Source organism: Lepisosteus oculatus, chromosome 7, assembly GCF_040954835.1.
Source record: "Lepisosteus oculatus isolate fLepOcu1 chromosome 7, fLepOcu1.hap2, whole genome shotgun sequence".
Taxonomy (NCBI): Eukaryota; Metazoa; Chordata; class Actinopteri; order Semionotiformes; family Lepisosteidae; genus Lepisosteus; species Lepisosteus oculatus.
In genome coordinates, this window is record NC_090702.1 from 10,845,849 (window position 1) to 10,864,456 (window position 18,608).

Sequence of the window (18,608 nt, forward strand, 5' to 3'; positions counted from 1 at the left end):
ACAAAGTGAAAACAATGCAGATTCTGTGTTTTTTGGTTTTGCTTTAACTGGATTAACTCTGCATCAGCTCTGCATTGCTTTGTCCAGTTAACTATTTTTTACATTCACTACATGATTTTACTGAAGGAGAGGTGTGCCTGCTGTTACATGGAGTAAGAAAATGTCATCTGTGCTCATTAATCTGGTCCTGCTTTCACATCTGCTGACCCTCTTATACTACACACATTGCAGCTTTCACTGCATGTTAGTGAAGAACTGGTTCATCAGTGATTACTTCTGTTTAGGAAAATAATGAAAAGTGGAGGAAAGGGGTTTCAATTTGGTTTGAAGTCCTTTTCAATATACTCCTAGTGCACCTACCAAACTAAACAACAAAAGAGTTATTGCTGACGACTTCAACATAGCTTGTTGGACATTCAGAGCTTATTTTTGGATTAGGAAGTGACTTTATCACCAATTAAGACCCTTGCATATGAAGACATACAGTAATGCTTATAAACATTAAGTTAAAATTATGTTGCTATTAATTGGAAAAAATATCAATTGTGTTGGAGTAAATACAATGAAAGCATTGTTTGCTCTTCAACAAATTTAATCTCAGTGTTCTGATTAAGGTCCTGGCTCTTGCTATTGTCAAATTTTAAATTACATAAACTGTAGGATTTCTCAACACCATGAACATCCCACCCCCCACACACACCAACACTCATATTTCAAATCTAATTGTTTTTTCAAGGTACTCAAAACCTTTTTTATACTGTTATTTTATGATACAAAAAGAAGATACAAAAGATGAGAAACTCATTAAAATGGGTCTATTCAACCTGACTAGTAAATGTGACAATTAGCTGTTACAAAACTTGGCTGCTCATAATTTATAATTAAACGTGAGTTGTTCTCATCAGGTTTTTGAAGATTCTGAGCAATATGAATCAAAGACTGTGCCCTGCCAAATGTATGTTGGTTTAGTCTCAACCAAATAAAGCTGCAGATAAAAAGGTGGGGGGTTTGGGTAAACTGCTAGTGCTCATAATGAATATACAGTGACTTGCAAACATTTTCTCTCTTTTCCAATGACGTTCCATTTTATTGAATTGCATAAGTATTCACCTGCATTGCTATGATCAACCTAAATGAGTTTAGATGCCTAAATTTAATTGACACATCACACAATCAGCTGAATGTCCTCTGTCCAATAATAGTGGTGAACAAGATTTCAGATAAAATATAACTGTCCCTGTAAGGTCCTTCAGTCATGTATTGAATTTCAAGCAAAGTTTCAACCATGAAACCAAGGAGGTACAAAAACAATTTATGAAAAATTAAAGTTAAAACTCTTAAAAGGTACACATCAGGAGAATGATATAAAAAATAAAAGATACTGGCTATAGTGAAGTAGATTGATAAGGAGTGGAAGGTGTATCATACCAACCAGATACTGCGTAGATCAGGCTGTGTCCAAAAAAAGCAGCTGCTTAGAGATGCCACCCATGAGGCCAATAGCAACTTTGAAAAAGTAAATGAGATGGGCGAAAAAGTTGAGTCAACAATATCCCAGTCATTCCACATTGTTGGCCTCCATGGCAGATTGGCATTCCCATCTCAAATTCCATATGCAGTTTGCAACAAAGCATTAAAGCGTTTTAAGCACAAAGTAAATTTGGCAAAAGGTTTTGCGGTCATATGAGATAAAATTGGAACTTTGTAGTCTAAATACAAAGCATTACATTTGGCCCAACATAGTGCATTATTAATTCAATTTCATTCAATTCAACTGAAGTTTTTATTATTCTCTGGAGAAAATTTGTTTTGCAGCAAAATTATGCCCAGCAAAACAATACAACAAAAGTGAATATCATCAACTAACAGTTCAGGAGAATTTCAGGAGATAAAATAATTAAATTATTTAGAATGAAATTGCAGAGGGGATAACAAAAATTCCTTTGTCTATTCCTGTTACACCTTGGGGCAGAGAGACATCTCCCAGATGGGAGAAGTGCAAATTCACAGCGGAGGGGGTGTGTACTGCATAATGCTGTCAGCCTCCTTTAGAACTCTAAAGAATGTTTAGTCATGTACAGTATGTTTTACAGTCAACACCATCCCTGGTGTTAAGCATGATAGTGGCAGCATTATGGGATAGGGCTCTTTCTAGTCAGCAGGGACTGGGAAGCTTGAGAATATGATAGATTAAGTAAAGTATAGGCAAATCATTGATGCATATATGCTTCAGTCTTTTAAAGATCTAAAACTGGGATGAAAAGTCAGCTTTTAGCAGGACAATGACCTTCTTTTCAAAGCTGAAGCTACACTGGAGTGGCTTAACAAGAAACCGAATGTCCTCAAGTGGCTCAGTTAAAGCCATGACATGAGTTAAATATAAAGGCTGTGGCCAACCTTGAAAACTGCTGTCCATAAAGGATCATCAACCAACTTGACAGAGCTAGAGCAAGCTTGGAAACAAGAAATGTGCCAGAATATTCACATTTTGCCACATATTTCTGTGGTGTCCAAAGGTGGTGTAGAACTAGCCATAATGAATTGTAGAGGTACAGTATTAAAATATTAACTGACTGCAATGGGGGCGCAGCTTTAAGTAAGTTTTTCGATTTTTCACTTTGCTGTACTGTAGCTTGCTGACTTGTCATAGTGCTTATGATAAATATTCCAGACAAATATCCACAACAACATGACATCAAAAGGGTTACCAGTTTGTCTCAGTTACAAGTTTTCAAAATCCAATAGCATCTCCTGGAACGTTGTTTTACAGTACTTTAAAACCACAACAGATGAAATACGTTTATACAGACCAAGAATTCTGGTGCTCCATAAAGTCCAATCCACTAATATGGTTTCTGGTTCTTTTATTGAACAATAATATTTTTAATGTTAGGCTTACATCACACTTTTATATTAACTCAAGTGCTGACATAAGAGTTTGATCTCATTATAAATTTTCAATAGCAGCTCCATAATTAAGACTTAGACAATCTATGGAAAAGTACATAACTAATAAATCTGCACGAAGTCTGAGCTTGTTGAACTTTCCCATGAGGTAAAGCATCTCAAAAGGAACTGCAATTGACAACACTGACTGCAGTAGGCAAATGTGGAACCAATTATGTGATGCAAACAAAACCACACAAATTAGTCTTGGAACAATCTTCACCCTAACTTTGAAAATTAAAAAAATTTTCATGAATTTAAGTCATGAATCCACCTGGTATTTTATGGCAGAAATGGATAAGATGTCAGAAAAAACAGTACTGAATAAGCTGTAAAACCGTATTTCAGGTTATTAAATAAGGCCCTCGCTGAGCTAAATGGACCCAGGATCCACTGTCAGCTCAATAAGGAAAAATCTGAGTAAATGGCACATTCCACTAACTTCATGAATCTGCCCTAAAACTAGATTGCTTAAAATATTTGAACTATTGTTTCTCATTTTGCAGTATATTTGTTTTACTAATAACAATCTGAAAACAAGTCAGATGTACACAGATTAAACAGGGTAAAAGGTTTTTGGGAGAACATTCACAACATTCAATAATGAATTTTGACTTTAAACCACTTCACTAGTTGTACTGGTGATGGCAACATCTATAACAAACAGTCCAAAATAATAATATAATTAAAAATTGAATAATGTACTACATGACCTAAAAATACTTTCTCGCATCCCTTTTCAAATAATTTTCTGGACAATACATGGCAAGACTGGAGTAGGGAGAATTAAAGTGCATAGTGTGTATGCGTGCAAATCCCAACATTTCAATCATATAAGTGACTACATCAGTATTGTGAAAAACAGTAACAGATTTACTCAGAAATACTCAGAAATAGATCTCATGCTCAAAAAGTAACATTATACATTTAGGTAGCTTCTTTAGGCAACTTTTTTTAACTGATAGTTGCTGCGTCCTCTCTTCTCCAGTTTCACAGTGTGAGTATCCAGAAATTCGTCCGGAGTTATTGATAATGTGTGATCTGTGCACCTGTGTGAGACTTATTGTTTGCAGACTTTAATTTTTAGTGCAGTCATTTCTGTTTGCTGCACACTTCCTGTTTTGCCATGTTTGACATGGTTATTGATGCAGATAGCTTGCTACACTGATTTTAGTAAAATGCTAATGTGCTACTTTAAGCTACAAACATCATTGTGGAGGGTGGAATTTACAAATTCAAGACCCAACAGTTGTGCAAAGTGACATAGTGTAACTAACAAAAATGATCCCTTAATTCAGTTTCTGTGACTGTGAAAAATCTAAAATGAAAGACAATCTTAACCTTCTAAAGAGGTGATCTTAAGAACTACCAACACTGGGCTATACTGGGACATATACAGTATTTAACTTCATTCTTTACTGTTTATTTCTTGTTTAAATAGAGCAAAAATGTTTAACATTTTTACATGCAATATTGCTTTCTCTCTTTTGGCCTCATGTCTACATTTTACTTGTGCTTACAATTCATTATAATTCCTTTTTTGCAACTGGATAAAGATTTTCAACAGTTTAAAAAATTACTTTCTTTCTCCTTATATTGTTCCTAATTGATTTATTAAAAAGGCTTATTCCCCCAATAAGTGTTTGAAAAGACGAGATCTATACAGGCACTTCCAAATGTCTGGACAAACTAGGTAAGAAATCAGTTATTAACTACCATTTAAGTAAGTGCATGATGACATTCCTATTGGTTTTTCCAAGTTGTGAGGACAGTTTAAGCCCGTATTATGAATTATAATTAATATTTGAATTTTTGCAGTCTGTACATTTTCCTAACACCATATCTTTTGAATGTTTTAAGTCTGACCCATATAGATTCTGAAACACTTGATATTCTAGGCTAAATTCCTACGTCTGAAAAGTTTTTGACTTATAGTGCTGTCACCCCCCTCCATTTTTCCAGTCTCTCTTACACTGCATATCCACTCATGTGCTAGTGTGCTACTGCACATCCTGCATTTTGTTCCTTGTTTTCCTAGCATTTAGGTAGAATTTATGCACTTAATGACCTGGTTCTCTGATGTCTTGTTTTTCCCTTGGGTCCTAAGTTTGACTTTGGATCTTCCCTTCATATTTGTTTGGGTTTTGCATTCTAGTTTAAAAGTTTTTGAATTTCTCAGTGAATCTTTGTGCCAAGACGACAAATTCCCGTCTCATTTAGATGTGATCTATCACACCTGTACAGGACAAGGAAGGACAAAACTTTATATTAAATAGTATTAGCATAGAAGAGGCAGAGATTCCAGCACTAGAAGATCAATTTACTGTGCAAATGCTATTCTATTCATTTTACTTAAAGCAACTTAATTATTATTATTATTATTATAACAGAATGGTCTATATGAAAATAACAGCCTAGGGGGCAAACAACATTGGTTATAAAAAGATGGGCTTTGCTTAACTAACTCTGAGTCAGTTCAATGTGAGTTCTTGGGAAACATTAGTAATGGATACACACAGAGCATACGGTATATTTACTGAAGAGTTTCAGGAAGGTTTTGACAAATCTGCTCATAAAACACTAATTCCTAAACTGCAGGCAGTTTAAGATTTAATGTATTTGATCTGAGAACTAGATTATTTGTCTATGGTTTGAGAACTAGTTTATGGCTTGAAAACAGTGCAGATAAGATATGATAAAGATTTAGATTGAATTCAAGACTGGACCAACTGCCAGATCATGTTTAATGCTGACGAGTGGAGAATATTAAATGCAAGTTACAAAAACAAACAATACAAAACATGAAACGCTGTGCTGGAAGAAAAAAAAGAAGTTTATGTTGACAAATCCTTGAAATCTTGAAGCCTTTTGAAGCCAACAGAATGTTATAATAACATTAAAATAATAGAAATTGAATAAAGGGTCAATGTATAGTATCTGTCCAATGAACTACTAAGACCATATTTAAAATAATGTGTACAAGAAGCTGGATGAAAGCCTCAGATCAGTTAGCTGCTAGCAACCTAGCTGAATGACCTCATCTTTTTTTGCAGCCTATGTTCTTATTTTTAGCATGGATCTAACTGTCAGAATCCAGTAGGGCCGATTCGGACCCTGTGCGGACCTGGAGTGACAAGTTGAGAGAGAGAGTGCGAAGTCCAAATCGTAAAGCAATACTGTGGTCAAGAAGGAGGGGAGAGATCTGTAATCCAGAGAGCTGAGTCCGAAAACCAAATCCGATCCATGAGGCAGGTGCGTAGTTGATGGGGAGGCTATATCCGTAAACCAAGAGTCGGAGGAGATTTCCAAATCCAAATCGTGAAGAAGGTCCGTGGTCGGTGATAAGGCACAATCCGTAATCCAAAAGTTGCTAGACAAACAGGCGAAAGGAGTAGCTCTGGTGAGTGAAACTCAATAGTGAGCACTGAAAAGATGTGGCAGAAATGTTAAAGTAGGGAGAAAGGGGAAAAGAGGTTGGATAATTGATTAATTGCGGTGAACAGTGCATGTCAGAATGCGGCGGCAAGTGCGTGGGAGTGTGTGGATGCATGGTGACTCTGACACTACCCCCCCTCCTCAGGGGTGGCTCCCAACATCCAAATTGGATGATCTGGAGAGGTGCGATGAAATTCCACAGTAAGATCATGGTCCAAAATGTCCTTTTTGGGGACCCAAGATCTCTCCTCTGGGCCGTTTCCCTGCCAGTCCATGAGGAATTGCCTCGGTGAAGGTGAGCGTCCAGGATCTTGTTCACTGTGAAAGTAGGTAAGCCATCAATAAGATGAGGGGGAGGAGGAGATGGCTGCCATCTGGAGAGAGGAGATCTACAGTAAGGTTTGAGGAGGGAAATGTGAAAGGTGGGGTGGATTCTGAGGGTCGGGGGCAGGGAGTGGCGATACGTGACATGAGTTATGTGGGAGAGGATCTGGAATGGGCCAATAAAACAGGGCCCCAATTTGTGGGAGGGTTGCCATAGTTGGAGGTTCTTAGTGGAGAGCCAAACAAATTGTCCTCTCCTTAGCCAAGAGAAGGATCGTCGTCAGCACTCAGCCATGGTCTTATGTCGGTGAGCAGTACTCAAGAGGGTGACCCTAGTGTGTTTCCAAATCTTCTGCAGAGTGGAGATGTATTGTGATACAGAAAAGACCTCCAAGTTGGGAGGGGCGGTTGGTATCAGTGAAGGTTGGTAGCATAGGGCACAATAAAAGGGTGACATCCCCGTGGAGGAGGTGTAGAGGGAGTTCTGTGCGTACTAGGCCCAGGGAAGTAGTGAAGCCCAGTCGTCATGGGATACAGAGATGTACTGTCAGCCCTCAGGAAGATTAGGAGATCTTGATTCATCCGCTCTGCCTAGCCATTGGCTTCAGGGTGATACCCTATGGTGAGTGACGCGGAAGCTCCAAGGTCCTTGCAAAAGGCCCCCCAAAACTTTGAAGTAAACTGAGGACCCCTGTCAGAAACTACCTCTTTTGGAATGCCATGCAGCCTGAAGACATGAAGAACGAAAAGATCAGCCATTTCCCGGGCCGAAGGTAGGGTGGGGAGTGGGACAAAATGGGCAAATTTGGAAAAATGATAAATAATGACCACTATAATAATGTTGCCCTGACTTTAGGGAAGGTTGGTGAGAAAGTCAACAGAGAGGTGAGACCTGGGACATTCGGGACAGGAAGAGTTTGGAGGAGTCCAGCCTTCTTCAAATGAAAAGAGTTGATCTGGGCGCAAACAGGACATGCCCTCACATACTGCGTGACATCATCCTTCAGGGAAGGCCACCAAAAGTCCCTGGAGTCAAATTCAAGGGTTCGATTAATTCCAGGATGTCCAGCAAAGCGGGAATCGTGGCCCCACTGTAAGACACCAGAACGGAGGGCGTTGACGACAAAGAGCCCGTCCGGAGGACACCGGAGGTGGGGTAGGGACTGGTCCTTCAAGTCACGCCCAACCTGATCCTCGATATCCCAATGGATAACCGTGATGATCCTGTCAGGTGGGTTAATGGGTTCAGGAGGATAGTCAGACTTGGGTGGGTCGTGGAGACGGGAGAGAGCGTCGGCCTTGATGTTCTTGGAACCCGGGGTGTAGGTGATGAAGAAACGGAACCTAGAGAAAAAAGACCAGCGGGCTTGGCGGGGATTAAGTTGGTTGGTCGACTGGATATAAGCCAGGTTCTTGTGATTGGTGAAAATGGTGAAAGGATGCTGGGCCCCCTCTAGTGTCTAGTATTCCAGTGTCTAGTATTCCATTCCTCCAGGGCAAGCTTGATGGTGAGAAGCCCCCTGTCCCCAACATCCTAATTGATTTCCGCAGGGGCACAGTCTTCTAGACAAAAAGGCAAATGGGTGCAAGGTACCTCTATCCCCATGGTGTTGAGACAGAACAGCACCCATGCCAAGACCGGAGGCATCTACTTCAAGGACGAAGGGGAGGGAAGGGTCAGGGTGACAGAGAAGTGGGGTTGAGGTGAAAAGCCGTTTAAGGCGTAGGAAAGCCTTGTCTGCCTCGGGGTTCCACTTTCCCTGGCTAGGACCCTTATGAGTGAGGGCAGTAATGGGGGTGACCACAGAGATGAAATTCCGAATAAACCAACGGTAGAAGTTAGCGAAGCCTAGGAAGCGCTGAACCTATTTCAATTTTCTGCGGGCTGGCCAGTCCGTGATGGTCGTCGTCTTGGAGGAATCCATCTCCACTCTGGCAGGAGAGTTCATAACATGAAAAATGCATTTTTCCAATTTAGCATAAAGCTTGTTCTGGATGAGATGACGAAGGACTTTACGAACAAGGGTGATTTACTCCTGAGGGTTGCGAGAGAAAACTAAAATGTCATCCAGGTAAACCAGAAGAAATTTATGCAGAACATCCCTGAAAACGTCATTAATAAAACTCTGAAATATGACGGGGGCGTTGATGAGATATTTGTAACCTGATATTCATTATGGCTGTGCGTGGTATAAAAGCCGTTTTCTACTCATCGCCCTCGCGGATGAGGATCAGATTGTAGGCGCCGAGAGGTCTAATTTCGAAAAAATAGTGGCGCCCCGTACTTAATTCCAGAGAAACGAGAATGAGAGGCAGGGAGTAACTGTTCTAGACGGTCCAGATGCAGCCATTCAAAATGCACGGTAAAACCTTGTACCGGGCAAACTTATCTTTTTAATTTAATTTGACTCATTCAGACATGAATGATAATTGATTAATTGCGGTGAACAGTGCACATTGGAATGTGGCGGCGAGTCATGGTGACTTTGACACTAACTTTGTTACTCTAAAGACGCTGACACAGGTTTTCATTACAGCCTCTATGAAATAATTAGCTGTAAAAACAGGAATCTACTGTCATTGTTCTAAAAGTATGTGTTTCAAGATACTTGAAAAATATTTGCAGAAATGTGCTTAAAGAATGAAAAAAAGATTGAATGCAGAAAAGAACTCTTCACTTCAGCTGGGAGTTTACAGTCGTGAGTACAGAGTCAGGTTCTCAAGACCCATAACAGTGCAGTATGGAGAGAAGGGCTCACACTACAGTCAGCACATTTTTTATTGGAGCTGCAGCAAAGGAGATGCCGCGTGGGAGGGTTTCCCAACACAATAAACAGTCCAAGCTCAGCAAGTTGCAGATGCTGTACCCTGGGGAACAGTAAACATGTGGGTGGTACAGCATGTGCAGGGGAGTGCCCAGCCACATTAGATTCAGGTTATCTGCAGGAACAGAAACCGAGATAGAGTGTGGGCTGAGCACCCAGAGGTCTATCTTTGACAGAGCGCCTCACTCCTCTTGCAGCAGCACACAAGCTTGGTCATTTATCTGAAACTGTCAAAAAACACAGCTTCCTGCGTAAAGAAGATTGGCAGCTGCAGAACATATTGTACTGAGTGGGACGCCAAGGTTGCCGCAATTTTCCTTGAGCAACTGGGCTCTCACTGGAGTACTGCATCAGTGTCAAGATCTGTGTTCTATACTAAAAGCAGAGCTTTTAAACACAGGTCATTTGATTTTCAAATGAGAATCGGCTCATAGCAGTATAATAAACAGGTCTATGTGGTGTTTTATGCAGAGAATACAATATCTGCAAACACACTGTTAACAGTGCTCTTCCACCTAACAGCACAAAGAATAATCCAGTCTTTATAATTAAAATAATAATTTTGTATAATATCTGTAGTAACTTTATTCTACAAGAAATAAGGCTTTCACATACTTCTCCACCCCCACTGTAACATTCCCTGGAGAGTTGAGGCTGTAAGAAGCTTGATTAACAATAGAATGCGGCCCAGAAGCCTTCGATTTGCATGCGTATCAGGAGACATTATCTGGATTTCCTACTGAAAGCCAATTAGGATTTAAATTGAGAAGCCCTATTTGCATTTTTGAATCATAAGCCCTAGCAGTGTGCAAATATTATTTACTGTTTTCTTTAAGGAAGCCCTCCGCGCCAATTCAGCCTGCTGCATGACTCCTCGTTTTCAGAAACACTGACGTCTCACAGCCTCACTGCCTTGGAGACCACATTTCTGCAGAGTCTGGAACCTTTCATTTTAAAGCTTCATTACAACACTTGAAAAGTAGGAACATCAGTAAAAATGGACATGAACTTCTGCCCTCCTCCTGACACACACTTGCAATCTGCATGGACAATTAGGTCAGGCATTATTCAATGAGAACACTAATTTTGAATACTCTGTTTTGGACATTCACAGTACTGGCATTTTAATATTCAGTGCTGAAACTTATGCAGAGCCTGATGTCAGTAATAAGGAGCTTTAAAAGTTTGTCCAGGTTATACTTTACCAATCAAAATTAATTAGAAAGCTCAGCCTGATTAAAGGTCACTATCTCCCTGTAATACTAACATGGAAAACTCCAGATGCCAACACTTGATCCCAGTGCCCTTGGTTTTGCCATACAATGCTACACATGACAGATTTATATAAAAGCACTGTTTACCAGCTGCTCTTGAAATAAAACTGCACATGCAAATTTACAAATGCAAAATGTTTCTTCAATGAAACTTTACCTGGAACATTACTGGGAATAGTACTGGCAAGGAAAACAACTAAAGTAACAAATTACCATCTAGTTTGATCACAGAATGCTGAATTTATACAATTGAAATCGTGTGTTAAAATACGCTTGGTGTGCTTATATGGATGTGACAGGGCTCTGTCATATTAGTATAAGTAAAATGTCAAAAACCGGCTTGGGCTCTTCACATTCTCTCTAAGGTTCATTCGGTTTCAACATGCAGGCAGGAACTATACACAAGTAAGACGAATGTTTCCTCCTGAAAAAAGAATGCGTCCTTCCTCACAGACCAACACCCAGCCTATCTCCCTCCTGCTTTCAAACCATGAACAAGCCATTATGGAGACTGTTTATCTAACCCTGTCCTGTTGACGCTGCAGTGTTCTGAAAGCCCTGTTCTATTTACAGGCCTTGTGATCTTCTGGCTCAGGCAGCAAGGAAAGGAGATGCAGTCCTTTCTTTAATGACACAGCCTCTGGAAAACACATTAGAGGCAAAAAACATCTAACAGGATGGCTTTGGATTGTTCACGCATGCAGATTACAGATAGCTCAGGAATGTGCAGTTAACTGGTATCCAGACACACTTATTCTATCAGCTAGTTTTTCATCGAGTTATCTAGTATAACACACTGTATTGTAAGTATGTACTTAAATTGATCCATGTGCAATAAGGTGTACCTAAATATAGTAAGTGTATTAAAACACTCACCACAAGCCTAATGTTGAATAAACGTTGTTTACCTGATACAATAAAGGAATAAAAATAGGTGATGCTTTCATTCAGATGCAATGTTAAACAGAGGTTCTGACTACTTGAATCATTAAGGAGTTTGTTGCAGTGTCCTGCTAAATTCAATTTAGGGCTTGTTCAATCTGGCCTGTTTATATTTTTCCTTTAACTCAAATTTAACTTTAACTGTAATTCAATTGGTAAAGAAATTTCTCACTTTTCTACATCTTCAGGTGTGTAATTATTATAGCACATAACCAAGGTGCATTCTACGCTTCAGGGGTGGATGAATTTTATTTCCATAAAAATGGATACTTAAAAATAAGAATATTATGAAAATATAGGGAATTATTATTTACTCATTCTGACAAATGGACAGTCCAATGTATCAGTTGAACAGAAACAAAAACAAGACTTAATTCATCTGGAAGGTGTCTTATAGCTGTGAGGTTGATATTAATCAATGCTAAAAGAGATCAATTAAAAAGACAAGAACTATAATTGAAATTGATATTCACAATACATACAGTACATTGATATTCAAAATACAATTTTGTAGTTGCAGTAACACCTGTCTAAATTAAAAAATCCTTCAATGGTGACAGAAATTAATATGAAAACTGATTCACACAGCTAAAACCATGATATATTGTAGTAGTTTCTTAAGTAGTGGTTTTGTTTCAGGAACATAAAAACAGAGAAACTTACGTGAATCAGTGACTTCTTTATAACCATTGTTCTTTCAGGCAAATGACTACTGAATATATTTTTCAGTAAAGACAGTTGCTAAGTCAATTTAATCTTAATATTCATGCTTTAAAATGACGTGTTAGGAAATGAAGACTTAAAAAACCTTTGTATTTGATAAACTACACAATATGCTGTGAAGCACAAAATGCTTGACTGGGAACAGGAAAAAGCTCAGTGTTCACAATGTTTGTTTTTTTTTAGTATGTTTTCCTTATAAATATTAAAAACGTGAAAGAAAAAACACTGCTTCTGAATTATTCAAATTCTGCTTTAGAGGTTAATCACAGAGAACATAATTTAAATGTTTAATCTAGTATACGTGTTTTGTATACTTTTGTGTAACTTTTACATTTAATTTTATCTACAGAATGTGCCTTCTTTCCCTGGTCAAGTGGTTCCCACCATTGAAATAAGATTATATATATATATGAAGTAATATATATATATATTACACTTGAATTAATATGCAAAGAATATAAAATATGTGTGATACAATTCTTTTTCACTACTCCACAAATCTACTTTTTCTGTGTTCCCATTGCAGGGATTTCTCAAGCTAAACAATCATTTGGCTTCCACATTTTTTTGCATAAACTCAAATGAGAGGGGAACCAATTTACCACTTCTAGCTTGTTTGGTAGTTATCAGGATTCAAGAATCTAATCCAGACATTTCTTGACATAAACCAGGGTATCAACTTCAACTTTATGGCTAGCTACATTGTGCCTCATTTTCCATGTTTTAAGTGCACTTTCACATAGTTTATATTTCTTTTTCTCGGCTTGTGTTTCACTGACGAATCTGAAAAAGCCCATAGAGCTAATTTTCAATGACATTGAGGATTTGCCAGTCATAGTAGGACATTCCCTGAAGCCCCAGCATGTGTCTGGTTGCTCATCTCTGGACAGGTTCCAGAACAACAATATTTTTCCATAATGTGGTGACCAAAACTGTACACAATATTCTAAATGAGGCCTCATTTGTGCATTTGTAACTGTAGTTTTTAATAACACCCCTTAGGTTCCACACTTTTAATCATATATTAAGTTCTACAATTTAATTATATACCCTTGTATTTTGTTTACCTTTTTAAATATCTTAGCCACATTCTCGAGGAGTAAATCAAAAGCTAAAAATATGTTGTTCATTTCTTCTTTGGTGAACACCTGAGTGAAATACACGTTTAGTACATAAGCCACTTCTCTCACTTCCCATTATTGTTCTGGAAGTATTTTACGTCATTCTTAATGGTGTTTCCTTTAAATTTTATCCAATGTAAAAATATTTTCATTTTTTTTTGGCATAATATCCATTTTTGCTTGTTTTGTTATCATTTTGTTTGTGCTTGCAATTCACTGGACTTATTTTCTTTAACTAGATTCTTTAAGCATTTTTTAAAGTGCTTTCTGTTCAGTCGTATTTTTCCTGAGTGAATTCTTAAGTCATTTGGAATACCGTTTTTTAGCTGTTGATATACTAGATTAAATATATATTGATATACAGCCTAGCATGTGACATTAATTGTGTTCTGAAGACTTGAAGACCTAAAGAATAAAAAGGTCAATGTCTTATCTTAAAGTATTAGAACAGTTATCTAATCCAGGGGTCTTCAGCCACTGGTTAGATCGAGGCTCCCCTGGTCTGGAGACCTTTAATCCAATTATTCAATCCAGTCCATGAATTAAGCAAGTAAACTTCTGAATTAATGGAACTTCAATCCAAAGGATACTAATATTTTGATTCAAAAAGGTCATTAAATTATTTATTTTAACAACTGAATAACTGAATTAAATCAATCAGTCAAAATTAAATCAGAATTAAATTGATCCCGGATGTTTGATTTAGTCAGTACTTACAGTATAAAACTTAATTGACAGGTTCTCCAAGACCAGGGTTGAACAAGGAGAACAAGGATATTAAAAGACAGATCAAAAGTATTTAATAAATAATAAGTGTAGTGATTTATAGCAGCATAAATTGTTGACCTTTACATTCTGTTTGCGACAAATTGTCTTTTTCAATGTGTCTTTAATGACAGATTAGTCATTAATTGTTACAAATGAATTGTTACAAAACAGTATATATAGTATCATATTTGCCTTAGCAGTTTGGGTTATATTAAAGATAAGACTAAAACTGACTTTTTTTAAGTCAAATCCTGCATTAGGGTAGAAATACAATAACTGGAATTCACTCCCCTGCATAAATATTGTAGGTAAATTGGATTTTATGGTGTAGGATTTGGTGTTGAGAAAGCACTACAAAAAACAAAACCTGGGAGACACTGCATTTATAAATTAATTGTACAATAACTCCCTTTATCTTCTCAATGAAAGCTTAATTTAAAAAAGTTACTCTTTGAAGATTTGTTGAAATTCAAACATTATCATTCTTACATATCAAGATTGTGAAAAAATAAATAAATTAAAGTTAGTTTTAAAAACTACTTTTGGTTTTATAAATTAAAGTAGAGGCTCATCTAGCCAAATTGTATTCTAGTTTCTGCAGCATTTTAACTAGACAAGGGTACTGGATGGGTTGCTAAACTGCAGGGTTGTCCATATCACCCTACAACTCACAACTGGAAACCCAACAAGCTAATCAGGTGTGAGCCAGTACTTGAATGGGAGAGCTCCTGGGAAAGCTAAGGTTGCTGCTGGAGGAGCTATAAATGGGACCAGTAGGAAGTGCTTGCCCTATGATCTGTGTGGATCCTAATGCCCCAGTATGATAAACAAAAAGTTGCCATCCTTTGTATGAGACATAAAACTGAGGTCCAGACTCTTTGTGGTCATTACAAATTGTGGTCAGGCCAAATTTCTCCCTGGCCTTTACCACATGGTCTCCTAAATATCCCCCATCTCTAAACTGGCTTCACTGCTCTATTCTCCTTCCCCAATGACAGGTGATATGTGGTAAGAGTTATGTTATTATTACATATTGGTAAAGTAAAATCTGTATTTGTACAGCTAGATATAGAGGATCAAATGATGTTAGGTACCATGCTCAAATGTAGAACAACAGCGCCCACAGCTGAGGCCTCAAACCACACTCCTTCCAGTTACAATCCTGAACCCCAGCCACTTCTCAATGCTGCTCCTATCAAGCTTGTGAAATGCAATCAGAAATATTTAAAATAAATAAAAATCTACTTTCAGTGGAACAGTAGTAACAATAACGAAGAATCATTCATCACACCTCCCTGCAGGGACTTAAGTCTGTTCCTTATTTCAACGTTTAGTGTCAACATTATTGAAATGGGTTTCATTTCTACATTGGCTGCAACAGAACAAATCTGCCTAAACACAGTAAAACAGTAACAATTTGTATTATCAGCATTATCAATACAATGTACCAAATCTGACGGGTGTTCTATAAAGCATTCAGCTTTTCATTTCACCTCAAAACATCAGCTTAAAAATGATAGATTTATACTGTTTAAAAGCAAAAAAATAGACATTTTCACACAGAGACAGCACTCTTAAGATCTTCCCTACTATCCGGACCTCCTGTAGTTCCTCAGTTATGTTACATAGACCAATTTCTTTGTGTTTTCTACTGGGCTCACAAAGAGCTTCCCAGAAAACAAAGACGACCATCAATCAGAGATGCACTTTAGCCACACTAACCAAACAGAGGGGGCAGCTTTACTTGCCTCATTTTTCAATTCCATAATTACATTTTTTCTCTCTCGTGCACTACTGATCTTATCAATTATACATTTCATTTCCACCTGCACAACTGGAATCACATTAGCACAGAGGGTCACAACATGACTAATTGAATAGTCACATTAAAATAAAAGGCCCGACAATTCAAGATCGATGGTGCGCTTGCCCTTGCTCTCTCTTTTCACATCTAATGTTTGCAAAAATGAAAAGGACAGGAAGAGACTCCATGAAAGACCGGCAGCAACCATCACAGCAGAAACTTGGCTTCCCAAAAGTAAGCAGAACTCACTGGGTCTGATAACCAAGGGTCGCCCTTTGATTGAACACATCCCTTCTGTCCCCCCAAAATGGAGGATCCTTTGCACTGAATGCTGCATTATTTAATTGTTAATTATTATTTACAATTGCCTATCAATATATTGTATGATAATTCATAGTTTTCAGCTCTTACAATAATTAGATTTCAAGTTAACTAATAATAATATGTAGCATTAGTGTTACAACTAAAATATAATTTAAAAACCTTTCTGCTCATGAAAATGTGTAAGTGAAAATGTGATAATGTTAAAATTTGTAACATATCTGGATTCTTCAAAGGGCACTTGTTAAAAAGTCTACTGTAGCTTAGTACAAGAAAATGTCTTTGATCTAACAAACCTACTATTCTGTTTTTTTACATTTCACAGACAACAATCTCCTAGATATAGTAATAACTATAATATCAGGAATAACCCTAACTACAATACTAATCATCACTGAAATGAAGCAACCCCAAACAGTGCATCAGTCAGTCAGGGTGGATTTTGATATTTCATTTACAAGCAAATGTCCCAAAAAAACCCAAGGGTTTGGAGTGCAGTGCTCTCTCTGTGCCACTGAGGCTGTTGTGCAGAAACATATAAGAACAGGCCAAAGCAGTGGCCTGGCAGTCTCATGTGGGAGACACTGTACAGCATATCACTTCCAGGGTTCATGCTCCATCTTTGAAGGAAAGGCACTGCTGCTATACTTTACCGATTCTATATCTGCTTATGAGTAAAAGCCTTTTGTGGACAGTAAAACTTTGGAGGAACAGCCCTATTAATGCATTAAACAATGAGTGTCTCAAAGATTAGTGGGTCATACTGTAAGAGGCCTGCTTGTGCTTCTTCATTCTTAGGTTTATATTTGGTTGTAGCTGTGATGTGAAAAATGCACAATAGGTGGTTCCAAATCAGGTGGACCTAACAAAATAACTGTAACATACAAGCTTGCGCTACAAAGCAAAAATGATGACCATTGCACCATCTTGTCTTCCCAATTGGCAATTACAGTGCGATCTGTAAGTATCTGGACAGTGACACAATATTTGTTGTTTTGGCTCTGTACTCCAGCACATTGGATTTTAAATGAAACAATGACTATGAGGTTTAAGTGCAGAATGTCAGCTTTAATTCGAGGGTATTTACATCTTTACTGGGTGAACCATATATGAATCACAACCCTTTTTACACAGTCCTCCCACTTTAGGGAACCACAAGTAATTGGACAACTGGCTGCTCAGTTGTTTCTTGGCCAGCTGTGTGTTGTTGCATCATTAGGTCATGCATGAGAGAGCTAACAAAAGATCTAGAGTTGATTCTAGATGTGGCATTTGCATCTGGAGTCTGTTGCTGTTGTCTCTTGAGGACCAAAGAAGTGTCAATGCCAGTAAAGCGGGCCATCATGAGGCTGAAAAATCTGGATAAATCAATCAGAGACATGGCCAAAACATTAGGTGTTTCAAAATCAACTGTTTGGTACATTGTTAAGAAGCAAGAACACACTGGTGAGCTTAGCAATACTAAATGACCTGGTAGACCACGGAAGATCACAATTGTGGATGACCAAAGAATACTTTCAATTTTGAAGAAAAAACCCTTTTCGACTGTTGAACAGATCAGGAGCACTCTCCAGGATGTAGGCATAGATGTGTCAAAGACTACCATAAAGAGAAGAATACACCAGCATAATCTCAGAGGGTTCACCACAAGATGCAAACCACTGATAAAAAAGCCCACAGAAAGGCCAGGTTACAGTTTGCTAAAAAGTACATAAAAAACCCTGTAGAGTTCTTGGACAAAGCCTTATGGACAGATGAGACGAAGATTAACCTGCCCCAGAGTTATGGAAAGAGAAAAGTATGGAGACAAAATGGAACTGCTCATGATCCAAAGCATATGTACCACCTCATCTGTGAAACATGGTGGAGGTAGTGTCATGGCTTGGGCATGTACGGCTGCCTGTGGAACTAGCTCACTTGTCTTCATTGATGATGTGACTTTATATGGCAGCAGCAGGATGAATTCTGAAGTGTACAGAAGCATCTTATCTGCTCAGATCCAACCAAATATCTAAAAAAACTCATTGGACGGCACTTCACCTTGTAGCAGGACAATGACCCCAAACATACTGCTAAAGCAACTATGGAGTTTTTTAGGGCCAAAAAGTGGAATGTTTTTGACTGG

General features: G+C 38.1%; 1 protein-coding gene across 3 annotated transcripts in view; it reads right to left on the reverse strand.

Annotated features, from left to right (window-relative positions):
- Positions 1 to 18,608, reverse strand: part of hipk2 (homeodomain interacting protein kinase 2) — a 117,806-nt gene that overhangs the window by 36,793 nt on the left and 62,405 nt on the right. The window lies entirely within an intron of this gene.